Source organism: Bos mutus, chromosome 19 (assembly GCF_027580195.1).
Source record: "Bos mutus isolate GX-2022 chromosome 19, NWIPB_WYAK_1.1, whole genome shotgun sequence".
NCBI lineage: Eukaryota > Metazoa > Chordata > Mammalia > Artiodactyla > Bovidae > Bos > Bos mutus.
In genome coordinates, this window is record NC_091635.1 from 31,986,133 (window position 1) to 32,013,940 (window position 27,808).

Genomic DNA, 27,808 nt, shown 5'->3' on the forward strand with positions numbered 1-27,808 from the left:
ATCAGGCACTCTATCTATCAGATCTAGGCCCTTAAATCTATTTCTCACTTCCACTGTATAATCATAAGGGATTTGATTTAGGTCATACCTGAATGGTCTAGTGGTTTTCCCTACTTTCTTCAATTTAAGTCTGAATTTGGCAATAAGGAGTTCATGTTCTGAGCCACAGTCAGCTCCTGGTCTTGTTTTTGCTGTCTGTATAGAGCTTCTCCATCTTTGGCTGCAAAGAATATAATCAATCTGATTTCGGTGTTGACCATCTGGTGATGTCCATGTATAGAGTCTTCTTTTGTGTTGTTGGAAGAGGGTGTTTGTTATGACCAATGCATTTTCTTGGCAAAACTCTATTAGTCTTTGCCCTGCTTCATTCCATATTCCAAGGCCAAATTTGCCTGTTACTCCAGGTGTTTCTTGACTTCCTACTTTTGCATTCCAGTCCCCTATAATGAAAAGGACATCTTTTTTGGCTGTTAGTTCTGAAAGGTCTTGTAGGTCTTCATAGAACCGTTCAACTTCAGCTTCTTCAGCGTTACTGGTTGGGGCATAGACTTGGATTACTGTGATATTGAATGCTTTGCCTTGGAAACGAACAGAGATCATTCTGTCGTTTTTGAGATTGCATCCAAGTACTGCATTTCGGACTCTTTTGTTGACCATGATGGCTACTGCATTTCTTCTGAGGGATTCCTGCCCACAGTAGTAGATATAATGGTCATCTGAGTTAAATTCACCCATTCCAGTCCATTTCAGCTCGCTGATTCCTAGAATGTCGACATTCACTCTTGCCATCTCTTGTTTGACCACTTCCAATTTGCCTTGATTCATGGACCTGACATTCCAGGTTCCTATGCAATATTGCTCTTTACAGCATCGGACCTTGCTTTTATCACCAGTCACATCCACAGCTGGGTATTGTTTTTGCTTTGGCTCCATCCCTTCATTCTTTCTGGAATTATTTCTCCACTGATCTCTGGAAGCATATTGGGCACCTACTGACCTGGGGAGTTCCTCTTTCAGTATCCTATCATTTTGCCTTTTCATACTGTTCATGGGGTTCTCAAGGCAAGAATACTGAAGTGGTTTGCCATTCCCTTCTCCAGTGGACCACATTCTGTCAGATCTCTCCACCATGACCCGCCCATCTTGGGTTGCCCCACGGGTATGGCTTAGTTTCATTGAGTTAGACAAGGCTGTGGTCCTAGTGTGATTAGATTGACTAGTTTTCTGTGAGTATGGTTTAGGGAAGTCCTATTTTATTTCTTTAGCCATACCATGCAGCACATGGGGTCCCAGTTCCCTGACCAGGAATGGAACCCACGCCCCATACACTGGAAACACAGTCTTAACAACTGGACCGTCACGGAAGTCCTGCAATCAACTTTAGAACATTTTCATCACTCTGAAAAGAGACCCTGCAGCCTGTAGCAGTCACTCCCATTTTTTCATACCTGTCAACCCTAGGCCATTACTAGCCACTGGTCTCCTTTCTATCTAGATTTGCTGCTGTTGTTGCTGCTGTTAAGTCGCTTCAGTCGTGTCCATCTCTGTGCGACCCCATAGGCGGCAGCCCACCAGGCTCCCCCGTCCCTGGGGTTCTCCAGGCAAAGAGCACTGGACACTTTAAACTTTACTTTTTAACCACCAGCTGGTCTTTGAGGTGTATCACTCTAAGAACTTTCCTCCTATTTTGTTTTTCATTATGGTACTCTAATAGACAGCATAGGAGGGTTTCCCTGGTGGCTCAGACGGTGGAAGAATCTGCCTGCAATGCAAGAGACCCAGCTTCGATCCCTGGGTCAGGAAGATCCCTTGGAGAAGGGAATGGCTACCCACTGCAGTATTCTTGCCTGGAGAATTCCAAGGACAGAGGAACCTGATGGACTACAGTCCATGTAGTCACAAAGAGTTGGACACCCCTGAGAGTGCATGCATGCGGCCTGCTACTGCACCCGTCGCCGCTAGGTGGTGCTGCTGCTCCACCTGACTGACACAGCCCTGGAGTGGGCCACGCGGGTTCCCAAGCGTGGGCGAATCATTTTCTTGCCTGGTCACCAAGAATGACCCAGAAAACTACGGCTAGGAATATGCCTGGAAGAGAAAGACGAAACAGGAATTGTGAGTGCCAATAATAATAAAGGTGGCAGCAACAGTTGTTGATTGTGAAGAATTAATCTCTATTTACTGAGCATGGTGGGTCCTGTTCTAGACACTGTGCACACATCATCTCTAACTGTCACACCCAGCAAAGCAGGAAACCAAGGTTCAAGGATACAAAGTGACTTGATGGTGGCCGCATGGTCGTGATTCAAATGCAGGTCTGGGGCTCCAGGGTCCTGTCCTTCCAGTCCACACGACTGCCATAGGCTCTGGCCTCCAGAGGTCAGGGGAGGGGGAGGGAAGGCAGCAAAAGTGCCCAGTGGAGACACTGGGGAGGGACACAGCAGCACTCGAAGAACTGTGTCAGCTGACACGCCCTGGGAATGAGGAGGGGATGGAGGGGAAGAGCCAGGGCACTGAGATGCGCTGAGGCCAGTGGAGACCTGGACTGACCCTGGAGGCTGATGATGAATGTTCCTGGGAAGTAAAAGAGATAATCACAGTGTTCTAAAACGGGATTGTGGCAATGGTTGCATAACCATAAATTTACTGAGAACCAGCAAATTGTTCACTTACAATGGGTGAATTGTGGGATGTGTGCATATTCAGTAAAGCTATGAAGTTTATAATCATGAAACCAGTAGCGACGAGGGTGCCGACTCCGTGGGGCTCAGCAGTGCTCTAGGCACTGAGAGGAGAGGGTGAGTAGCGTCTCAGAGTAGAAAGGCTCATCGATGGCTGTCCAGGGTCTGTCTGAATGCTTTGGGTGTCAGGGAGCTCAGTACCTCATAAAGCAGCCCATTCTAGCTTGGGATGACTCTAACCCCTTGAAAGTTGAAGTCTGTCTTTGTCTTTATCCTGTCATGCAGAATAAATCTCTCTGCTTTACCATGTGCCATCTCTTTCTCCACTCAAGGACAGTCACTGCATTCTCCCTAAGTCATTGTTACCCCATACAGAAATCCCTAAGGTTTTTCACAGGACAAGATTTCCAGTGTTCCTGTTCTCCTGGTCTTTCCCTGCCATATTCGTTTTGATCTGTTCAGCATCCTTCCTAAAACGTGGGGACCAGCGGTGGGCCCAATATTCTGTCAGATGGCAGCCCAATGTTATAGTTAACAGATTGGATCCTAGAATTAAGGCCCTTTGGATTCAAATCCTTGCTGTTACAGATCAGCTGTGTAACCATGCTTAAAGTACAAACTTTTCTGGGCCTCTATATCTCTGTCTGTGGAGAAGGCAATGGCACCCCTCTCCAGTACTCTTGCCTGGAGAATCCCAGGGAGGGCGGAGCCTGGTGGGCTTCCATCTATGGGGTCACACGGAGTCGGACATGACTGAAGCGATTTAGCAGTAGCAGCAGCAGCATATCTCTGTCTGAGTTATCGTCAGGGTTATACTGAGTCTCACCTTTGGAGGGGCTCTGCTGTCCAGCCTCTTTAGGTGGGCTTGGCGTTGGCTAGAGCACAGGAAAACAATCCGAAATAGCAAGCTGTCACAACTGCTAATCAGTCTAGTGTGTGCATGCTCAGTTGCTTCAGTCATGTCCGACTCTTTGCAGCCCCATGGACTGTAGCCCGCCAGGCTCCTCTGTCCATAGGATTCTCCAAGCAAGAATACTGGAGTGGGTAGCCATTCCCTTCTCCAGAGGATCTTCCCCACCCAGGGATCGAACCCAGGTCTCCTGAGTCTTCTGCATCTCAGGTGGATTCTTTATTGTTGAGCCACCAGGGAAGCCCAGTCAGCCTAGCAGATACACACAAACCCTCAGAGGAAGGGTCTCTGCCATCTCTGCCTACAGGGCTTTCCTCATGGAGCTTTGGTCCCTGGCAGAGGGGGTGTGGTAATGGGAATGGGGTGGCAGCCAACATCAGCTTGATGGGCTCATGCCCAAGTCTCTGCTTCCTTCCTTCAACATTTTTATTTGAAAAATTTTAAACACACAGTTGAAAGCACTATTTAGAAAATCTTCACCTAGATGCCACAGTTGTTCACTTTGTTCCACTGGCTCTTTAGATCTTTCTATATATACTTCTTTTGTTGAGTCCTTTGAAAATGAAATGCAGTCATCATGACCCTTTACCCCCAAGAACTTCAGCCCAGATCTCCTACATGTGAAGACATTCTGAACATAAACAGGAGATTATCATCACATCTGAGAAAAGCTGGACTCATTTCCTGATATCGTCTCCTTGCTAGTTCATATTTAAATGTCCTCAACTGGGACTTTACCGGTGGCCCAGTGGTTAAGCAGGTGTTTCCAATGCAGGGGCCATGGATTTGAACCCTGGTCAGGGATATCTATCAATCATCTTTTATAGCAGTTTTTTTTTTTAACCCCAAAATTGTATCACAATATTTGTTCATGTTTCTTTAATCGTATACACCTATTTTTTTAATGGCTTTTTTTTTTTTCTTTCGTTCTTTTGGCCACATTGCACAGCATACAGGATATTAGTTCCCCTACCAGGGATTGAACCTGTGCCCCCTTGCTGTGGAAGCACAGAGTCCTGACTACTGGACCACTAGGGAATTCCCCAGGGCATTTTTTTCAAGAGTAGACTCTTAATCTCACCCTTTATTCACAGCACAAACCCCTCCGTCAAACAACCCCCAGGGCAGGTCTCACTGGATGTCTTGTGACTCCACAATCTAGCTACTGTTATTCCAGCCATTTTCATTTGCAATCCATTCTCTTGAGAAAGAGACACTGAGACAGCCTAGCTGGTCTACATAATTCAGCCTTAGTCAGGTCAAAGGCTTCATTGGGTTGAAATTTAACCTGATTCACTGCTCATCTCTCTCTTCAGGTCCCAGGAATGTAAACACCCTGCAGATTCTCCCACCAGCGCTGTTTGTGTCTTACGATATTTCCTTCAATTCACTGACTCCACACATTATATTTCCACTCAATCTTACATACGTACTTTTCCCTCTTCCGGTACAGTAGACATCCTTTTTGATCAAAACGACACAAGAAGCATCAAGAAAACATGGGAGCACAGCACAGTACTGGCATACAGTAAGCACTCGGTAAGTATGAACTATTGTTGATGCAGCATGGGGACACTTCTTCCTCCATCCTCCTGTGTAGCTGAAGGTTGTCACTGTGCTTTGGCAGCCACTTCATGCTAATAAGGCTCATTAGCTTCTGACATTTCCAGTCTCTTTGTCAGATCTCTTCTATGAACCGTGGTGAAGCCGTGTCCCTCTTCTACATTATCTGTGCAGCTACTTTTAGGAACCTGAATGTAAGGCGAGTGCAAAGAAAAAGAGAGCTAGCCAGGCAGTCAGGCAAGGAAAGGGAAATTTATTAGAGGGAAAAGAGAGGGTAACTGGCACTTAAGGAGAACCAGCGTCCTCCCTTTCTGACAGAGTCCTTCTTATACCCTACCAGTGAAAAATTCTCTGAAGGGATGGTTATGTAGCCAGAGGTCTGGAATCTGGTGGTCTCACAGCTCTGAGAAGATAGGCACCAGTGAGATAACAGGATGCCATTTGGGCAATATGGTCAGTCTCAAGGATCACTGTGATTTATTCTTTGTTTGCGAGGTTGGCATAATGAGCTGTCTTATCAGTGAGACCCCATGTGGACCCTATTACTAATAACTGACGTTTGTCTCTTTATTTCATCTAAGCCTTGGCCCATCGCTCTAAACTGTTGGCTTCATTTTGAATCTTGTCATTGAATGTATCAATTCTCCTGCCAAGTTTGGATTTCTGCAAATTTTATATCATGACTTGGGAGTCACCATCTCAATTGATTATTAGACCTATTGCATGAGACTAGCTTCCTGCCATCAGAAACCTCCTTCTGGCTTGACTTATTTGTACAAACAAATATTTCCTGAGCTCCTATAATGTGCCCTGGAGAGGGCACCATTTGATTCTTTAGATGTGGATATTCAGCCACCCACACTTTGGCTAGTCACACTTTAAATCTAGCCCTTTTCCTTCATCTCACCCATCAGGAATCCTGACAAATTCTGTCAGATGCTTTGCTAAAATTAAGTAGACAGTTTGTATAGCAATGTCTTCATGTACCACTCTGTCAATATGGAAATGAGGTCAATTTGACCAATTATCCTTAATAAGCCACATTGGCCATGAGTAACATCTGCTATCTTTGATAAGAATGCAAAACTGGTGGCTCAAATGGTGAAGAATCCAGCTGCAATGCGGGAAATCTGGGTTCGATCCCTGGGTTGGAAGATCCCCTGGAGAAAGGAAAGGCTACCCACTCCAGTATTCTTGCCTGGAGACCTCTATGGACAGAGGAGCCTGGCAGGTTACAGTCCATAGGGTCGTAAAGAGTTGGACATGACTGAGTGACTAATACTTTTTACTCTTTTTTTCAAAACCTAGCTGACTACAGGTCAACAGCAGACATACCAATCTGTGATTTCCAGAATCCATTCTCTGTCAAATCTGAGCAATGTTCCCCCATCTCCAGTTTTTTCCCATCCCTCTCAGCTTTATGATTTCTCAATATTTACCAGTAGAGGTTCTACAATCAGACTGGAAAATTTTAAGAAACATTTAGTTGGCATCAAGAGCTCATGCCAAGCAGTAGAGCTCTCCTTGGGTACTGCATTGTCTGTCTTTGGTCCCAATTATTCCATAGTCATGTTTGTTAACCTTTCCAGGTTGAATATTATTCTCTTTAACAAAGGAAATGGAAGAAAATTAGGAGAAATAAGGCTTTAACTTTTTTCAGTCTTTTATTACCATCACGTCATCTGCCTTGAACTATTATTCTTGCCCTGACAAAATTTAGCTTTGAAAGCCTGCCTTTGCTACATTTACATTTTATTACAAGCTCTCAACATTCTGAGATACAATACTACTTACTACTGATAATAATATGAATTAATGTTTGTTGAATATTTAACTGTGTTCTAGGCACTGTGCTAAATGTCTTACACATATTCATCTCATTAATAAACATTTTTGAAATGATCCATTCTTATACTTTGTCCTTTAGTTTTGTTCATTCACATCCTCTTAAAATCTGAGTCTAGTCACAAGCTCCTGGTGCAACCCTTGCATTTATTAAAAAGCTGTACCTCCTTATTTTCTTCTGGGTGGGTGGGTCCTGCCTCTGAAGCTGGGATGACCCAGGTACAAAGGAGTCCTGCCTTCCAAGACCTGCCTGCAGCAGGGGTGGTTCCCTGGGGCTGGATGGATGATGCAAAGTCTTGACTTAGGGTAACTGATGCCTTTGTATGGGAAGTCCAGTTCAATCACTCAGTCCTGTCCGACTCTTTGTGACCCCACGGACTGCAGCATGCCAGGCTTCTCTGTCCATCACCAATTCCCAAAGCTTATGCAAACTCATGTCCATCGAGTCAGTGATGCCATCCAACCATCTCATCCTCTGTCGTCCCCTTCTCCTCCTGCCTTCAATCTTTCCTAGCATCAGGGTCTTTTCTAATGAGTCAGTTCTTCACATCAGGTGGCCAAAGTATTGGAGTTTCAGCTTCAGCATCAGTCCTTCCAATGAATATTCAGGACTGATCTCCTTTAGGATGGACTGGTTGGATCTCCTTGCAGTCCAAGGGACTCTTAAGAGTCTTTTCCAATACCACAGTTCAAAAGCATCAATTCTTTGGCGCTCAGCTTTCTTTACAGTCCAACTCTCATATCCATACATGACTACGGAAAAACCATAGCTTTGACTAGCTTTGTAAGGGAAGGAAGAAGCTAAAAATTAACCAAGGAAGGGTGCCAAAGGTGGACAGGCAGACTGAGCATCAAGACCGAGAATGCAGGGGAAAGGAGTCTGACGGTTAAAGTCTGGGAAGCTTGGATCTGGTCAGGAAGCCGAGGGAAGGAAGTCCTTCCAGGTGGGGGCTGTACCAGTATGAACTGATCTACGAAAGTTCATTTTAAGAGTCAGTTTCTCTGGGCTAAGGAATGCCCAGCTAACTGATAAAATGGTATTTCTGGGCATGTCTGTTGAGGGTATTTCCAGAAAGGATTTGTGCTTGACTCAGTAGACTGAGTAAAATAGATTCATCCTCACCCACATGGGCTTGCTGGCATCATCCAACCCGACAAGGGGTATAACAGGGCAAAAAGGTGGAGGAAGGGCGGATTCTTTCTCTTCTTGAGCTGAGACATCCATCTCTCCTGCCCTCAGACATCGGAATTGGAGCTCCTGGTCCTTGACCTTGGCCTCCAGGACTTAAACCAAGCTGTCCCTCCTTTGGCCTCCTGTATGCTGCCAGGCCCTGGTCCTCCAGCTTGCAGACAGCAGAACATGGCCTATCCCAACCTCCATCATCAAGTAAACCATTTCTCACAATAAATCTCCTCTCATACATCACTTTGTATCCTACTGAATCTGTTCCTCTGGAGAACCCCGAGGTACCATCTTTTCTTTTTCTCAACAACGAGGGTCAGAAATGAGTCCAGAGGAGTGGCCTATCTCCACCACTTTCTCAACCTGCTGAGGACTGAGGCCAGCACCAAACAGGTAGGACCTGACAGGACACTCTTCTTTTAGCAGAATGGTTCTTTCTTATGACTTCCTGACAGCCAACTTTCTCCTCACTCCTGAACCTTGACCCTGTTCCATGCTGTGACTTGCATTAAAAAAATATATATATATTAATATATACATATATACATATATATATATATATATATATATATATGGCCTCCTCACTGTGCTGTCAACTCTTGAAGATAGGGATTTTTTTCTTTTTTTTTTCAAAATTGCCTCCTAGGACCTAATGCTGGGTAGGTGTTTAACAAATATGTGTTGAGTTCGTGAATGAAATCAAAATGCTCCCCTTCTGCTTTTCTGGCTGGGTCATGTAGAGAAAAGTCCCAGGGCAATATCATGTCTAGTTCTTTCTCCTTTCACTGATCTTAGGAATTCTCCATGATTCATCTGGTCTCAGATATGTGGATTTCCAGGCAAATGATTTACACACAAAGACTGCTCAATATATGTTACTTGCTCATCTAAACAGAGACTCCAGAAGAGACTAATACACTCCAAAGAAGCAAATATTACTCTTTTTAAGGCTTCCCAATGCAAAGCAAACATTGTAGGGATGAGTATGCAGAAGGCAGCAGATAAATATTTGGTGACTAATTAGGCAGTATAAATATGTAAAATGTAAATTAGAAAGGAAGAGAGTTGCATTATAGATAATCAAATAATGAAGTTATTCAGGATGGTAGGATCTACCTGAGCTCTGGGTATTGAAGAGGAAACATTGGCTGGCAAGGCAGATCTTCCTAGTAATTAGACTTCAATTAGGATAATATTGCAATTAGCCTCGGATATTAGAGCAGGTATCTTCTATTCTTAGAACAAACTCCTGGGGGATTTTAGGTTGGGTGGTAAAAACAAGTTGTCCCAGGAATAAATAAATTCACTAGGAACCACTTCTGAGTGAACCCTCCCCGCGTGGCTAATAGAAGCCAACCGTCTTTGTACACTTGATTGGGTTACTTTGTTTTGTATCAATGACACTTAAACACAAGCTGGAGAATCTGGATGGCCAATTAACAGAACAGCGCTCAGGAAATGAGAAGTTCTCAATTTCAGAAAAATCAGTGATTTCAGGCAGCTCAAGTGTCTTCTGCCTCATTAGGGCAGACAGCCTCAGCCTCCAAGTTCTGGCTGACAAGGACTTGCTGTGAAGACCGGCACCAAAGGGACTGAAAAAATAAGATGCTCAATTATCTTGCCAGTTATTGAAATTTTTTTTTAAACCCACCTCACTCCAACAATTCCATTTAAATAGCTCAATTTCCTGTGTTTTAATCTGCTGACAGATCCAGGAGGACGGGCTGTCTGGGGGTGTCTGCTCTCCCTGGTTGGGATGGATATGGTTTGACAGGTTCAAGGTCCTCTCTGCCTGTGACAGCCACGAATTCTTGCTCTTTGACCCCTCCAACCAGCAGATTTTCACCTCATTCATTCCATCCCATCCACCACACTTCTTCTGTTTCTTCCGTGACAGGAGAGGAAAGTACACAGAGTTTTTTGTCAAAGGGCCTGAGCTGGAATCTCATCTGGCTCCACTGCCAATTAGTTAGGTTTTAGTTTTCTGAGGCTCAGTTTCTCTGTCTACAAAATGGGTACAACAATGTCCTCCCAAAGCACTCAGAAGGTTTCTGGAAAGGGCGGTGCCTATGTGACTCACCTAAGCTTTATAGAGCAGTCTGGGTGCTGGTGTGGAGCCCACAGCCATTACCAGACACTAACTGATGATTGACAGCCATTAGGACCAGCCCCAGAAGCCTCCACGTTGAAGCCGTGTTCCCTGTAGATGGCGCTCTGGCCCGCAGAATCCTGCTTGTGATAAACGGGGCAGGTGGGACCACACTGGGAGTTTGACAGTCGGTGGGTCCAGCCTGAGTTTCCACTTCCTGTATGTCCTGAGTTTCCACTTCCTGTGCGTACTGAGTGCGTGCCCCACAAAAGGCCTCCCACCGACGCATTTGGTTTTTCATAGGACCGTGTGTGCGCGCTCAGTTGCTCAGTCGTGTCTGACTCTTTGTGACCCCACGGACTGTAGCCCGCCAGGCTCCTCTGTCCATGGGTTATCCTGGCAGGAACAGTGCGGTGGGTTGCCATTTCCTTCTCCAGGGGATCTTCCCGACCCAGGGATCGAATCCGCATCTCCTGTGGCTCCTACATTGGCAGGCAGAGTCTTCACCACAGAGCCACCTGGGAAGCCGTCTCATAGGACCAATTCCCTACTAAATCAAGAATCCTCCTTTTTGCCTTTTCTGCCCTTTCCAGTGGACGGAGCAGTGGGTCTCACCACTTCCTCTGCCCAGGCCTCTCCTGCCTGCCCATGCCCTTTGACCCCTGCAGCAGGCAGTGCCTCTGCAGCTCCTTCAATCCCTTTGGGGCATATTAGCACTCAGGTCACTCCCCAGGCCTCTTCCCTTGTGATGGAGGCTGCCATCTCTGCTCTTGGAAACGTCCTTATTTTGATCTTGTTTCTCATATGAGATGGAGCTATGCAGTCTGAGAAAGCATCTAAGCCAGGGCCAAAAGAGAGGGGCTCCAGGCTTCGTGTGTCACTAAGAAGACAAAGGCTGAAGGACGTGGCTTGGCTCCAACAGGGGAGGTCAGACCAGAATCCCAGCCCACCAGCTAGCGCTGTGTGACCGGGGGATGCCCTCAGCCTCCCTTCCCTCCCACACACAGAAGAGAATAAGACCTGCCCTCTAGGATGCAGTAACAAAGACTCAACAGGGTGAGCTGAGCAGTGGGCTTGGCAGGGTGTCAGGCACAAGGTGATATTCACATGAGGGTGATTACTATTCAGTATAGAGTAGAGGTGATGGGTTGGGGACCTCTGACCAGGGAGAAGACAAGGCTAGCTAGTGAGCAAGGACTGGGAGGGAAGTTATGGTGGGTTCTGGAGAGGCAAGTCCTTGGTGGCCTTTGAAAGCCACTGTGGGGACCCAGCCTCATTCAGCTGACCCTCTGGGAGTAGGGGGCCAATGGCTGGGATCTGGGCACGGGGCATGGTGAGCCAACTGTCTGTCCAGCTGTTTTTGCAACAAAAAAGAGATGGTGTCAGAGCCTTTGAGAGCTGAGCTCCTTTGACTTGTAGCAGACAGCAGAGACCAAGGCCCCCTGGAAACTGACACCCTCCATATGGACAGTTCTCCGGCCAGCACATTGCAGGAGCCCATGGGCGCAGGGTCTCGTCTGCAGAAAGCCCATGCAAAGTCTGGAGGGCCAGAGCCTGTGCAGAGCAGATCATGAGGGGATGGGCTCCGTCTCACCCTCCTGGTCAGTGATCCCTGTCCCCCAGGGACTCTGTCTCCTCTGTGTCCCTTGAAGATATTCCCTCCCCCGGCTGTGGGATTTCCCACCCTGCATGGTTAGAGGAGCAGGTTCTTCTGGGTTCGCAGCCAGCTGCCATGTCCATTAGCACATTAACTTGGAGCAAGTTTCTGAGCCCCTTTTCTTTCAGTTTCCTCAATTGCAAAATGGAGTTATGAGGGTCCACGAAGTTAATATATAAGGTGTTGCAACAGGGCCTGGGGTTTACCACGTGCCTATAGGTGTGATCTGGGACACTGTGTGTGCCTGGGGTCCTCCGGGCCCCAACATCTCATCTCCCATTTGAAAATCAATCTCCCTGTCTCTTTCTCTGTTACTTTTCTTGGCATAGTTTTCATTAAATGAATATGTTATGAAGGGCCTGCCACATGCCAGGCACTGGGGAGAGGAAAGTGTTGGGGACACAGAGTTGGGATATACAGTGAGCCCTGGACGGGATTCTCCAAAGCTGTGATTTGTCCATCCTGCTGCTCTTTGTGCCATCGTGATGATGGAGACAGTGGTTCAGGCCTTGAAGACTAGCCCAACCCAGCCCCCACAGAGACAGAGCTGCCTCAGCCCTCAGCCTCCAGGGACAGCTGGCAGTTCTAGGGGAGGGAGAGGGGCTGTAGAGGAAATCTGGGAGTCTGTCTGGGAGTCACTGGGGCTGGTGGCTGACAGCATGGCTGTCAGCTCAGGAGTCCTTCATCCAGGGACCGTGAGCCTCTGCTCTGCTGATGACAGAGCTGTCACTCACAGGACACCACGGAACCTGCAGGACCAGACACTGCTGTCTCTTCTCTGACAGGGTGACATTTGCCACGGGGGCCCGGGGAGCTCTGAGGGGAGAGCTGGGTTACCCTCCCCCAACTCAGGCTCACACAGTTGTGTGAACTCCCAGGGTCACACAGAAATGTCCTGACACAGCCCAGCACCCTTGCACAGGCCATTCCCTCTGCCGAGCCTGCTCTCCCCTGCCTTGGGCCTTCTCCATTGGACGACATCTCAGGCGTCCTTCAAGACTCAGTTCCCGGGACCCCTCTTCTGGGATGCCTTCTTCAGGGCCCCAGGATGGAAGGCATTCCGACCTCCTCCACGCTGCTGTGACGTCCACAGTGGTCACAGTGAGTGATGGTTATTGGTTTAGGTGTCTGTTCCTCCTGCCATACTGGATAGAAGGATCTAGAATGAGGGGGCATTTTCCTAGTGAGGACCCACTCTAAGCTCTTCTTTTCCTAATGAACCAGGACAGACTGTTTGGAATTATCTCCAAATGTGCACGATGGATTTGAGCTCTGAGCTAGCTAAACCTCTTATTCCCTTCTGAGGTGACCCGCAAAACGTGAACTGCACCCACTGAACAGGGAAACGAGACAGGGTTTCCCAGGCAGAGATCTAGGGAGGCCTCCCACAGACCACAGAGGGGGAAAACAGAAATCAGTTTCATTTCAATTTTGTAATCGGAGACACAAAGTGTTCCACATGTTTGCTCTTAAGATGGAGAAGAGAGAACAGAAAATGACAATAAATGAAGGAAGCAATTAGGGAAAAGATCCCTCTCATTCTGCAGGAAGAGGAAAGAAAGGAGGGGAGAGTGCAGAAATCATGACATGAAAGAAGAGAGGGGCCCAGAGAGAGAGGGTCTTTGAGAACACCGGAAGAGATGAACATAGAAACACACATAGCTACACACACAGAAAACACACAGACACACACACAGAATACAGACACACAAATAGACACACAGACAGACACATACGTATAGATACACAGACACATACACACACAGACATACAAACACAAACACACATACAAACACACAGACATACACACAGAATTCAGACACAGATAGACACAGATACAAAGACACGGACATACACAGATATACAGACACATAGACACACAGACCCACACACACATGCACAATGCTTGATCTCATCAAGGACAGACTGTCTAAAATTTGTTGTTTGTTGTTTTTACCATTGAAGGAGGCAATTTGGGACTTATTTCTCTGTTGTTTTCTGACCTCTAGAGTGAAAAGTTGTCAGTGAGAAGTCTGATGCTATTCATTGTATTGATCTCCTTTTCTTAAAATCTCTTCTTTTCCCAACTCTGGAAACTCTTAATATTTTCTTTTATCTTCATGCGCATCACCATGAAAGCAGTGTTGGCCTCCATCCATTCATGTGTTAGATGCTCAATGGGCTTTAAACCTGGAAATGCAAGTCCTTCAATCCTGGGAAATTTTGTGGTATTATGTCTTTGATAATAAATTCCCCTCCATTCTCTCTATTCTGTCTTTCTTGTGTCGTGCCTTCTAGGTAGAGCTTCTATTTTCTCTATTTTTTTCCTCTCCATTATTTTCCATACTTTTTTTTTCCACTTTCTGAAAGGTTTCCTTGTCTTTATCTTCCAAACCCTTCCATTGACTATTTTATTTCTGCTATCATATTTCCAATATCTGAAGGTTTTCTCCTTTTGTTTCTGATGATTCCCTTAAGAAAATGTTTTTATTTATTTATTTGGCTATAATAGGTCTTAGTTGCAGCATGTGGGATCTAGCTCTGTGACCAGGGATCAAACCCGAGCCCCCTGCATTGGAAGCATGGAGTTTTAGCGACTGGACCATAAGGGAAGTCCCTGATTATTCCCTTTTTTATAACAGTATTTTGGGAGTACAATTTACATAACATAACATTCATCCATTTTAAGTGTATCATGCAGTGATTTTTGGTAAATTGACAGAGATGTGTAGCCATCACCACTGTCTGCTTTGGATTTTTCCTTCTCGTATTATCTTTTGTTCTAGTTTCACTAGTGAAATCTCTCATCTCTCTAAAGATATGCATGGTCAATCCTTTGATGTTTTATTTCCTCCACTTTCCTCTCTTCGGTTGTGGATCCGCTGGTTTCAATTCCTATCTTTCATGTTGGAGACATTTCTCAAGTTCTTGGTTGTCCTTTGCAGTCCACTAATATTTAAGAGTAAAGTCTTAAGAAGCCATTCTGTATGGATGTCATTTGTCACTTGATGAGTTTCACCATAGGAGCTATATAGGGGCCATTTTTGGGGTCTCCCCAAATGTCAGGAGCCAGTCTTTTCTAGGGGCTATTGACTTTCTTCAAAGAAGAATCCAGCAACAGCCTCTCTGGGGTGGAGGTGGATGAATGGGTGGGGTCATGCAGGTCAGTTGCCAATATCCCTGGAGCTATGTGCCGCTGGGGGCTGGAGGGGGTAAAACCATTTGTAGATAGGCTTTCATTTAATTCTCCTATTTTCCCTCTGGTGCTCTTCTACTGTTCCTGTTGATTTGGGCTTTAGACTCTCCATTTCTCTACTGAATAAACCCCCTGCTGGGGTGGGGAAAGGTATCACTTGGCTGTACCAAATGGGTGTGGGGACCTGGGGCATCTTTCTACTGACCCCCCAGTTTCCAGGTGGCCCGAGCATGCCCTGTTTCCAGTTCTACAGCTCATCCTTGTCTTCTGCAGTTCCCAGTCAGTGCTACAACTCCTGTGTCTTGCCAAAATTCCACAGCTTGAATTGGCTCTGTTCTTATTAGCATCCCCCTGTGTAGGCACATGGTATTCAGATTTCTCAGTTCTGATAATTCCTCCACCTGCTTTCCATCTTCCAAAACTCTGTTGACATCTTTTTTTTTTTTTTCTCTCATTCTTTTCCTTCTTGTGGCCTTATAACTTTTTTAATACCTTGACACACATTTTAGTGGAGTTTCAGAAACAATGATAAATCCATCTGTTCAATTTGCCAAGTTTAACCTGTGGGGTTAAAGATTTTTTCATGCAATGTGGTGTTTTTTCAGCTATAAACATAAGGAAAAACAAGAGGAGGTCTCCTGTATGCTATACCAAATATGTTATGGATTCTTTTCTTATCAGAGTGATCGTTCTAATCTGGGTCACGTGTTCTTAAAGAGAAACTGGGAAACAGGGAAATCCTGAGAAAGGAGCCTGAGCTAATCAGAGGGATGGACTTTGAATCCAGGGAAAAGTTGAAAGGTGTTGGTGATGTTTAGCTGGGAGAGGAGACTCAGGGATGGTTTAGTGATTCATCTGAATTAATTTTCCTTAAAGTGATTTATGCCCCATTCCCCACTCTCCTATTGTGTTAACAAGAATTCTTTTTTTTTTTTTTAAGCCACAAGGCATGTGGGATCTTAGTTCTTCAACCAAGGGATCGAACCTTCCTCCGCTACATTGGAAGCATGGAGTCTTAACCACTGGACCACCAGGAAAGTCCCAATATGAACTTCTAAATTACCATGGTACGTAAAACAAACAAACACAACAAATTACCGTGGAAGAGGCATCCTAAACTTGAGAGAGAGGTGGATAGGGGAGAGACCAAGACCGTATTAATCAGGGTAGGTTAGACTATGCTGCAGTAACAACAAAATGGTGGAATTTCGGTATCTTAACACCATAAAGGTTCATTCCTCTTTCATTTCACCATCTTGTCCCTGCTTGGTAGCTTCCTCCAAAAGTGGCTCAGGGACCCAGGCTACATCCATCTCATGGCTATGTCATTTGGAACACATCGTTTTCAAGGTTCTGCAGGAGAGGAGAAGGACTGGAAGATCACACGAGATGTTTGTAAAGGCCAAGACTGGAAGAGGTTTATATCACTTCTTACCCACCCATTGGCCAGAACACTGTCACATGGTCCCAAATTACCTTTAAGGGAGGATAGGAAAGACAGTCTTCCTGGAGGAGAATGCAGTGTGATAAGGATGTTGCCTTGTCTCCGCCATCTGTCTTCTAGGTTTTCTGAGGGAGATGCCAGTATTCTCAGGGAAAGGAAAAATACGGTTTCTATATCCACAGTGCCTGAAAAGAGGAAATGATGTTCAGTTACAGTAGGAGGTGGGGACTTCCTGGTGGTCAGTGGTTAAGAATCAGTCTTCCAATACAGGAGACATGGCTTCATTCCCTGGTTGGTGAACTGGGATCCCACGTGCTGCAGGGGGACTAAGCCTGCGTGCCACAGTTGCAGAGCCAGATACCACAGCTGCTAAACCCATGTGCTCTGGAGCCCTTATGCCACAGTGAGGAGCCCACACATGGCAACAAAAGATCTCAAATTTTGCAACTGAGACCAGACACATACAAATAAATTTTTTTTTTTTTTTAAGGAGGAGGCAGCAGTCAGACATAAAGAGAACTTGCTTGGTTTTATGGGAGTCAGACATTAGAATGGGCAATGTGAAGGTAACATCTCCCCTTGCAGATCCCTTAGAAAAGACTTCCTGGGAGTTGATGGATCTACCTGCTTGAGGGATGTACCAGATACTCTTTTAGGATTCCACCCAATTCTTGGATTCTGCTCTCAAATAGGCAGAGTTTGTAAAGATGGAGGACAAGGACCAGGGGTGGATCCAGGTGTTGTGAAGCCTGAAGGTTACACTACTTTGGATGGCTTCTGTAAGAAACATAATGCAAACTTATGGACACAAAACTAGATGCAGGACCTGGAAGGGGCCCTTGCAAGTAGAGGGCCTCAAGTATAAACGTCTTAGCTTTCTGATAAGTTTTCCTCTGCTGGGAAAGGTCCATTGCTCATTGGAACAAACAGATTCCAACACATCTTCTTCCAACAGACTTGCTCTTCCAGATTTGAGATCACCCTCAAGATTTTTTTCTCAGCCAAAAACTTGTTGAATGCCAACCATGATTTAACTCAGCAAAAAGCTTCTGAATGCCTACTACAAACAAGGCACTGGCCTGGGCACATTGGTACCTGCCTCTGTCACAGGACTGAGCTGGGGACCAGCCCAGGGGTTGTCAGTCCTGATTTGAAATGCTCTTGAGTTTGTGCAGGCAGCATCAGGGCAGAGGAGGAGGATGGGCAGAGAAAGCCCAAGGGGAGAACAGGGCCACGTATGACCTGAGGACATGGCTGGGGGATGGGGGGCAGTCATCTGTGGACGTCAAGCTCCTATGTGCAGAGGAAAAATCCCTGCTGCTGTCTGTCTTGCTTCTAAAAGGAAAGGTTCCTGCAGAAGCCTGCTGTGCATCGGGAGGCTCGGCTGTTTCCTGCGACCCCTCCGTCAGATACATCACTCCTCTCCGGGAGCTGGAGTCACTGCAAAGAGTCAGCAGTCTGAGCTCAGACACTTGATCTGGAGCCCAGCTGTCAGCCCTGTCCTCGTCGCTGTCCCTGGCTCTGTCCTCTGGGAAACTTTTTGAGCTGATCGAACTGCAGCATCTGGAAAACTCCACAGCAATGTTAAGTCCTGTATACATCTTCCAAGAGTTTTTTTTTTTTCTTGGATTTTTTTTTTTTTTTAATGGAAGAGAGTCACACACCAACAGTGATTTCTGAAGCCCCTTCTCTAGTCCAGAGTCCAGGTCATGGATGCGCTGGGCAACCCTGATGGACACTTTGGTCTCTCCAGGCCTCTTTTTCCTCATCTGTAAAATTGAGAAAATAACCCCTCTGAAGGGTGACCTTCACTGTGGTCAAGGTCAGTATGGGTCTAGGAGAGGGGAGAAAGTGAAAGTGAAGTCGCTCAGTGGTGTCCGACTCTTTGCGACCCCATGGACTGTAGCCTACCAGGCTCCTCTGTCCATGGGATTTTCCAGGCAATAGTACTGGAGTGGATTGCCATTTCCTTTTCCAGGGGATCTTCCCAACCCAGGGATCAAACCCGGGTCTCCTGCATTATAGACAGACGCTTAACCGTCTGAGCCACACTGATATCTCACAGTCTATCCGCTGGTCCAGCCACACAGTTGCTAGCCAGGGGTCCCAGTCAGTGAGGAAGAATGGAGATAATTGGGCAGGTAGGGTTCTTGGAAGCTCCGAATTTGCTTTATGGTTTGTGATGTTCTTGCATGATTTGCATTGGGCCAGGCCTGGTAAGGCTGGATGGAGGGAATAAAAATAATCAACATCGCAGTGATTTTCCTGAAAATTTTTATATGGAGACATATTGTACTGAACACAGGCCTGAAAACACATTTTAAAAGGCTTTCTAATGAGGCAAATGGAAAACAACTCATATGAGATATACCTCCATGGCAGAGAAGACTATTAGGGGGCAACAGAGGTTGCCTCAAACAAAAAAAGTAGGCTGAAGAAGACCCTGGGGTGAAAGGGGCGATATCAGGGTGGCCAGGGAAGGCCTGGGGAGGGCTGGTTTGGGGTCCCCTCCAGGATTCACTATGACCCTGATTTCTACCAAGAAACCCCAGAGCCCTGCCCTCTGCTCTTCACACTAGTTGCTTCCCAAACTTCTTGGGTGATACCTAATTTGGGGTCTAAATGCCTTTTTAGGCTTTCTTCATGGTCCCACTCCAGTACTCTTGCCTGGAAAACCCCATGGACAGAGGAACCTGGTAGGCTGCAGTTCATGGGATCGCGAAGAGTCGGACACGTCTGAGCGACTTCACTTCCACTTTTCACTTTCATGCATTGGAGAAGGAAATGGCAACCCACTCCAGTGATCTTGCCTGGAGAATCCCAGGGACGGTGGAGCCTGGTGGGCTGCCGTCTATGGGGTCGCACAGAGTCGGACATGACTGAAGCGACTTAGCAGCAGCAGCAGCAGCAGTATGAACTTTTGTAGATGCCAAACTGTTGATATAGGCAACACTGTTTGTGTGTGAAAAAGTTGAAGATGGGCCTGAGTTTTCTCCTGATTCTCCCATGGGTTCAGGACCCGGGACAGAAGCCCTCACTCTAGACCAGGGTCCCCAACTTCCGGGATCTAATACCTGATGATCTGAGGTGGAGCTGCTGTAATCATAATAGAAATAAAGCACTCAATAAATGCAATGCACTTGAATGATCCCCAAAACATCCCCCACCCCACCCCCGTCCGTGGAAGACTTGTCTTCCACAAATCCAGTCCCTGGTGTCAAAAGTGTTGGGGACTGCTCTTCTAGACCATGCTGGGGGACAGGAGAAGATGGGCAGCTGAATCACTGGGAGGGTGGAAAATAGACCACTCCCAACTTTAGAGACAGCTGGGTACCCAAAGGAAGATGGAAACTTGAACCTCAGAATGCACTTTCCTTTATGAAGTCTGTCTCTGTGGCAGTTATGATCCCCGGCAAGTAGCAAGTGCCTCCAATAGATGGACCCATGTGGAGCCCCTGATTGGCACCCAAGGTAAGCCTGGCCCTGCAGTGGGTGCAGGATGCAGGAAGAAGATTAGACATGGCTCATCTCTGTCTGTGGGACTCCCAAGTCTAAGAGTCTAGGTGTCCTGAGAAATGACAATGCAGTGTGGCATGTGCTATCAAGGACGGTGAAGGAAGGTCAGGTTGCACTGAGGGAGGGAAGTTGCACTGATCTGAAAACTGGAAGGCTACCCCAGAAGGTGAGCAGAATGGGCCCCTAGGACCTAAAAGACTGGGGTGTGAGACCAGGCTGTGTGACCTCCGGGAACCTCAGTTTTCTCTTCTATACAATATGCTGAGAACTACTCATAGAGTTGTTAGGAGAGGCAGATGAAATAATGGTCACACAGCATCTCCATGGATTGGACCTTAGATCTGACTTTTGGAAAAATCTAGAAACTGCAAGGGGAGCATGGGTAAAGGCATGACTCGGGAGGGTACATTGTACTGACTCAGTGATTAAGGGAGACTGCTCCCCACCCTTTTTTTGGGGGGGGCACACTGCATAGCATGTGAGATCTTAATTCCCTGAACAGGGATTGAACCCTCACTCCTGCAGTGGAAGTGCAGAGTCTTATCCACTGGATCACCAGCGAAGTCCCTCCTTTTTTTAAAAAAAATTATTTATTTACTTATTTATTTAGGCTCTGTCAGGTCTTAGTTCTGGCATGTGCATCTAGTTCCCCAACCGGGGATTGAACCCAGGTCCCCTGCTTTGGAAGCATGAAGTCTTGGCTACTGGATAGCCAGGGAAGTCCCAGACTGCTCCATTTGGATGGTCCTGTCCCAGGTAGATTCAGTGACTCAGCAATTCTTGATTTGATGATGTAGCACTTGAAACATCTCATCACATCCTGGTGGTTAAGCAAAAGGACTACTTATAATATAGGGCTGCTGACAATCATTAATGATTGTCCTTAACAATAATTGAGAGTTTCCTATATGCCAGGCCTCCCATGGTATTTGTGGATAGACTCGCCATTCTTTGAGCATGCAAAGGGAGGAAACTGGGACAATCCCCTTATGGGGACGGGAGGCCTCCTGTCACCCTCAGTTCCAGTTCATTCCTGCCCTGCCTCTGTTCTCACTCAGCCCTCCACAGCCCTGCCCCCCATAAGCCTTGATCCTCTCTTGAAAGTCCTGGTGAAAGTGAGTGAGACCTTGTCTCCCATGTCCTCTGCCTGCCTTTTGTCTGTGGAAAAATGTTAGCCAAAGAATAAGTTTAATCAAGGGCTTTCCTGGTGGCTCAGATGGTAAAGAACATGCCTGCAATGCAGAAAACCTGGGTTCAGTCCCTGGGTTGGGAAGAGCCCTTGAAGAAGGGAATGGCAACCCACTCCAGTATTCTTGCCTGGAGAATTACATGGACAAAGGAGCCTTACAGGCTGTAGTCCATGGGGTCACAAAGAGTCGGACATGACTGAGCAACCAAGAAGTTTAATCACAGAAGTGAGGACATGCTGAAACAAAAGAAAATAGTCAAAGCAGATCAAATAATAATAGTGTAGACATTAAGTGTCCACACCAGCTTGAGCTCCCAAGATGGGCAGCTGCCAGCATCCATGTCCCCAGTGTGAGCCACAGGCGACTACCATGTCTCCAGGAGACTAGCAGAAGTCTACAAGATGGCAAAGTAGAAGGATGTACACTCATCTCCTGTAAGAACTCCAAAAGTACAGCTCACTGCTGAACAACTGTCGACAGGAGAATGTTGGATCCCACCAAAAAAAGATACTCCATGTCCAAGGGCAAAGGAGAAGCCCCAGCAAGATGGTAGGAGGGGTGAAATTGCATTTAGAATCAAACCCCATACCTGCCAGAGACAATTCGAGGGCTCAAACAAAGCCTTGTGTGCACTAGGAGTCCCCACAGAGACTGAACCAGACTTGCCTTTGAATGTTTGAGTGTCTCCTGTGGAGGTATGGGTCAGCAGTGGACTGCCACAGGGGCAGGGGCTCTGGGTGCTGCAGACCTGGGTATAGCATAAGCCCTCTTGGAGGAGGTCGCTATTAACCCCACCATAGAGCTGCCAGAACTTACATAGGACTGGGGAACAGACACTTGGAGGGCACAAACAAAACCTTGTGTGCACCAGGACCCAGGAGAAAGGAGCTGTGACCCCACAAGAGACTGACCCAGACTTGGCCGTGAGTGTCCACGAGTCTCGGATGGAGGCATGAGTCAGCAGTGACCTGCTCCAGGGTTGGGGGCACTGGGTGTGGCAGGGCATGCTTGGGGTCTTTTGAAGGTCACCATTATCTTCACTACCTCCACCATAGTTTGGCCTCAGGTCAAACAACAGGGAGGGAACACAGCCCTGCCCATCAACAGAAATCTGGATTAAAGATTTACTTAACATGGCCCTGCCCATCAGAACAAGACCCAGTTTCATCCTCAGTCAGTCTCTCCCACAGGAAGCTTCCATAAGCCTCTTATTTATCCTCATCCATCAGAGGGCAGATGTTGAAAACCACAATCACAGAAAACTAATCACGTTAGTTTTAGTACCACAGCCTTGTCTAACTCAATGAAACCATGAGCCATGCCGTGTAGGGCCACCCAAGACGTATGGGTCACGGTGGAGAGTTCTGACAAAATGTGGTCCGCTGGAGGAGGGAATGGCAAACCACTTCAGTATTCTTGCCTTGAGAATCCCATGAACAGTATGATAAGACAAAAAGATAGGACATTGAAAGATGAACTCCCCAGGTCAGTAGGTGCCCAATATGCTACCAGAGATCAGTGGAGAAATAACTCCAGAAAGAAAGAAGAGGAGCCAAAGAAAAAAACAACACCCAGCTGTGGATGTGATTGGTGATAGAAGTAAAGTCCGATGCTGTAAAAACAATGTTGCATAGGAACCTGGAATGTTAGGTCCATGAATCAAGGTAACTTGGAAGTGGTCAAACAGGAGATGGCAAGAGTGAACATCGACATTTTAGGAATCAGCAAACTAAAATGGACTGGAATGGGTGAATTTAACTCAGATGACCCTTATATCTACTACTGTGGGCAGGAATCCCTTAGAAGAAATGGAGTAGTCAACATAAGAGTCCAAAATGCTGTACTTGGATGCAATCTCAAAAATGACAGAATGATCTCTGTTCGTTTCCAAGGCAAACCATTCAATATCACAGTAATCCAAGCCTAGGCCCCAACCAGTAATGCTGAAGAAATTGAAGTTAAATGGTTCTATGAAGACCTACAAGATCTTCTAGAACTAACACCCAAAAAAGATGTCCTTTTTATTATAGGGGACGGGAAAGCAAAAGTAAGGAAGTCAAGAGACATCTGGACTAACAGGCAAATTTGGCCTTGGAGTACAAAATGAAGCAAGGAGGGCAGAGGCTAACAGAGTTTTGCCAAGAGAACACACTGGTCATAGCAAACACTCTCTTCCAACAACACAAGAAAAGACTCTACACATGGATTTCACCAGATAGTCAACACCAAAATCAGACTGATTATATTCTTTGCAGCCAAAGGTGGAGAAGCTCAATACAGTCAGCAAAAACAAGACCAGGAGCGGACTGTGGTTCAGATCATCAACTCTTTATTGCCAAATCCAGACTTAAATTGAGGAAAGTAGGGAAAACCACTAGACCATTCAGGTATGACCTAAATCAAATCCCTTACGATTATACAGTGGAAGTGACAAACAGATTTAAGGAATTAGATCTGATAGACAGAGTGCCTGAAGAACTATGGACAGAGGTTCATGACATTGTACAGGAGTGATCAAGACCATCCCCAAGAAGAAGAAATGCAAAAAGGCAAAATAGTTGTCTGAAGAGGCCTTACAAATAGCTGAGAAAAGAAGAGAAGCAAAAGGCAAAGGAGAAAAGGAAAGATATATACATTTGAATGCAGAGTTCCAAAGAATAGCAAGGAGAGATAAGAAAGCCTTCCTCAGTGATCAATGCAAAGAAATAGAGGAAAACAATAGAATGGGAAAGTCTAGAGATCTCTTCAAGAAACTTAGAGATACCAAGGGTACATTTCATGCAAAGATGGGCACAACAAAGGAAAGAAATGGTATGGACCTAACAGAAGCAGAAGGTATTAAGAAGAGGTGGCAAGAATACACAGAAGAACTATACAGAAAAGAACTTCATGACCCAGATAACCACGATGGTGTGATCACTCACCTAGACCCAGACATCCTGGAATGCGAAGTCTAGTGGGCCCTAGGAAGTATCACTACGAACAAAGCTAGTGGAGGTGATAGAATTCTAGTTGAGCTATTTCAAATCCTAAAAGATGATGCTGTGAAAGTGCTGCACTCAACATGCCAGGAAATTTGGAAAACTCAGCAGTGGCCACAGGACTGGAAAAAGTCAGTTTTCATTCCAATCCCAAAGAAAAGCAATGCCAAAGAATGTTCAAGTTACAACACAATTGCACTCATCTCACACGCTAGCAAAGTAATGCTCAAAATTTTCCAAGCCAGACTTCAACGGTATGTGAACCGTGAACTTCCAGATGTTCAAGCTGGATTTAGAAAAGGCAGAGGAAGCAGAGATCAAATTGCCAATATCCGCTGGATCATCAAAAAAGTAAGAGAGTTCCAAAAAAACATCTACTTCTGCTTTATTGACTACACCAAAGCCCTTAACTGTGTGGATCATAGCAACCTGTGGAAAATTCTGAAAGAGATGGCAATACCAGACCACCTGACCTGTCTCCTGAGAAATCTGTATGCAGGTCAGGAAGCAACAGTTAGAACTGGACATGGAACAACAGACTGGTTCCAAATTGGGAAAGGAGTACATCAAGGCTGTATATTGTTACTTTGCTTATTTAAATTATATGCAGAGTACATCATGCAAAATGCTGGGGTGGATGAAGCACAGCTGTAATCAAGGTTGCTGGAAGAAATATCAATAACCTCAGATATGCAGATGATACCACCCTGATGGCAGAAAGCAAAGAGGAACTAAAGAGCCTCTTGATGAAAGTGAAACAGGAGACTGAAAAAGTTGGCTTAAAGTTCAACATTCAGAAAACTAAGATCATGGCATCCGGTCCCATCACTTCATGGCAAATATATGGGGAAACAATGGAAACAGCAGCTGACTTTTTTTTTTTTTTTTTGGCTCAAAATCACTGTAGATGGTGACTGCAGCCTTGAAATTAAAAGACACTTGCTCCTTGGAAGAAAAGCTATGACCAGAGAGCATATTTAAAAAGCAAAGACATTACTTTGCCAACAAAGGTTCGTTTGGTCAAAGCTATGGTTTTCCAGTAATCATGTATGGATGTCAGAGTTGGACTATAAAGAAAGCTGAGTGCCAAAGAATTGATGCTTTTGAACTGTGGTGTTGGAAAAGACTCTTGAGAGTCCCTTGGACTGCAAGGAGATCCAACCAGTCCATCCTAAAGCAGATCAATCCTGAATATTCATTGGAAGAACTGATGCTGAAGCTGAAACTCCAATACTTTGGCCACCTGATGTGAAGAACTGACTCACTGAGAAAGACCCTGATGCTGGGAAAGATTGAAGGTGGAAGAAGGGGATGACAGAGGATGAGATGGTTGGATGGCATCACCAACTCAATGGACATGAGTTTGAGCAAGCTCTGGGCATTGATGATAGACAGGGAAGCTTGTCCATCAGGTCCAGGCTGCAGTCGATGGGGTCACAGAGTTGGACATGACTGAGCAACTGATCTGAACTGAGACATTAAGCACAGCTAAGGACTTTTATTTCCTTCTCAGGGGTTATAGATAATTTTCCAAACCAGGCTTTGAGCTGTCTTATACATCCTGAAACTTGCACCAGGTGGAGAAGTTAGCTGTATGATGACCACACCATAGCCATGACATGGGCTGCCACCATTCTGAGAACTGGCCTCAAGGAATATTCTGAGAATTGTCCTCAAGGAAATAGGAATAAACTGACCATGGAACTGAAGATAAATTGTACCTAAAACAATCAAGATGACACTGGTCAGACCATTGCATGTCCAATTTCAAAATGACTGTCAAAGCTGACTCTGCTGTTTCTGCATGTAGCCCCCTCCCTTTGTCTATAACAGCTCTTGCCCCCTGATTGTAGGGTTGAGGGGTGGGGAGTTGGCCTTTGAACAGGCGTCTACCCTCCCCTGCCACACACACACTTGGTTGCCAGCATGCAAAAGGAAGCAAATTTCCTTTCCACCCACATGGCCTCTTTAACAACTTTTGAGTGGCAAGCAGGTTCCAAACACTAGGTCAGAGCCAGGAGGGGCTTTGGAAACGCCCCATGTCAGCACCTCATTTTATATATAGAGTAGGAAACTAAAGCCCCTGAAAGGAAGGGACATGTTTTCTAGACCAGAGGGAAAGGTCTCTGAGCCTAGCTGGTGCTGGATGGATCCAGGCAGAGGGCCTGGGTCAACCTGTATTTTCTGTCCTCATGATCTGGGGTGGGGGTCTTCCGGGTAAGGTCAGACTGGTGATACTCTGGGTGTCCACAGGCTCCCCAGATTCATATCTGGGTCACTCTCTTTTCAAGTGGTCCTTGTCCTCAGTGTCCCAGGCCACCCGGTTTCCCCTTAGATCAGGCGGCTGACGTGGGAGGCCCAGGCCTCTCCAGGGCTCCACCTCAGGTCTTGGGGGTGCAGAATACGAGGTCGGGTGCCATGGCAACGGTGATGTGTGAAGTGATGGAAACTGCAGCCCTGTGTGAGGGACCAAATTCCCACCCTCCTGCATCTAGCCTCTGATCCTTTGGGGATGAACCTAGCAGTGATATAGCTATGCAATTCCATATTAGCACTGAAGAGTGCTTAGTTGCTCAGTCATGTCTCTTTGTGACCTCATGGGCTGTAGCCCACCAGGCTCCTCTGTCCATGGAATTCTCCAGGCAAGAATACTGGAGTAGGTTGCCATTCCCTTCTCCAGGGGATCTTTTCAACCCAGGGACTGAAGCCAGGTCTCCAGCATTGCAGGCAGATTCTTTACTGCCTGAGCCACCAGGGACGCCCATGGAATTGCTGATCGGAGGGTAACTCTAGGTCTGCTTTTTGGAGACACTGCTAAGCTGTCTTCTACAGAGGCTGCACCATCTAACATGCCTACCCGCAAAGTACAAGGGTTCCAATTTCTTCACATCCTGGCCAACTTCTGTTCTTTTGAAAACAAGAGTCTTTTCCCTCTCTGCTGGCAGCCTCACCCTCACCAGCTCATTCTGTTCTCTTTAGGACCTGATCACAAATGATGAGCCCGTTCTCACTTGCGAGGCTCCTCAGCCCAAGTGCCACAGCAGTAACTCAGGAACAAGGTGTTAAGGCAGCAGTTCTCACACTTTGCACATCAGAAGCCCCTGGAGGGCTGTTGAAACACAGGCCTTTGGGCCCCACCCCCACAGTTTCTGATTCAGTTGGTCTGGGAGCAGCCCTGGAAAACACTTTTCTAACAAATTCCCAATGGGTGCCCAAGCTACAGTCTGGAGACCAATCTGAGAACTTGGCTTTGAGATGCTGTAGGCTTTGCCCTTAGGAGGTCCCTTGTGTGGGTCTTTCCCTTCCTCATTTGCATAACAATAGCACCCCACACCACCTCAATTTAAACTCTCCCTCCCCTAAACCTCCTGAGGCTGGGTGTAGGGAGACCGAAGGACAATGATTCTTTCTCTTCCTCAGTTCTCAGACCCTCAGCCCATCTGAGCTGCTCCTTCTGGGAAGTGAGTGTACCCTGGCTGACAGCATCATAGCAACGAGGCCCTCATGTCGCCTTGGATCAGCTTTGATTGACTTTCCACTTTGGAGCTATTCT

At 46.3% G+C, this 27,808-nt stretch overlaps 1 long non-coding RNA gene across 2 annotated transcripts; it reads left to right on the plus strand.

The window, feature by feature from the left end:
* The first annotated feature begins 4,137 nt into the window (after positions 1 to 4,137).
* LOC138992028 (uncharacterized) lies at positions 4,138 to 27,804 on the plus strand. 2 transcript variants are annotated; one of them, XR_011467832.1, is made up of 3 exons: positions 4,138 to 5,130; positions 16,065 to 16,191; positions 27,676 to 27,804. It is a non-coding gene; the product is annotated as an uncharacterized lncRNA (long non-coding RNA). The 2 variants fall into 2 exon arrangements; XR_011467831.1 differs by lacking the exon at positions 27,676 to 27,804 and adding an exon at positions 17,911 to 19,681.
* The last annotated feature ends 4 nt before the right edge of the window (positions 27,805 to 27,808 follow it).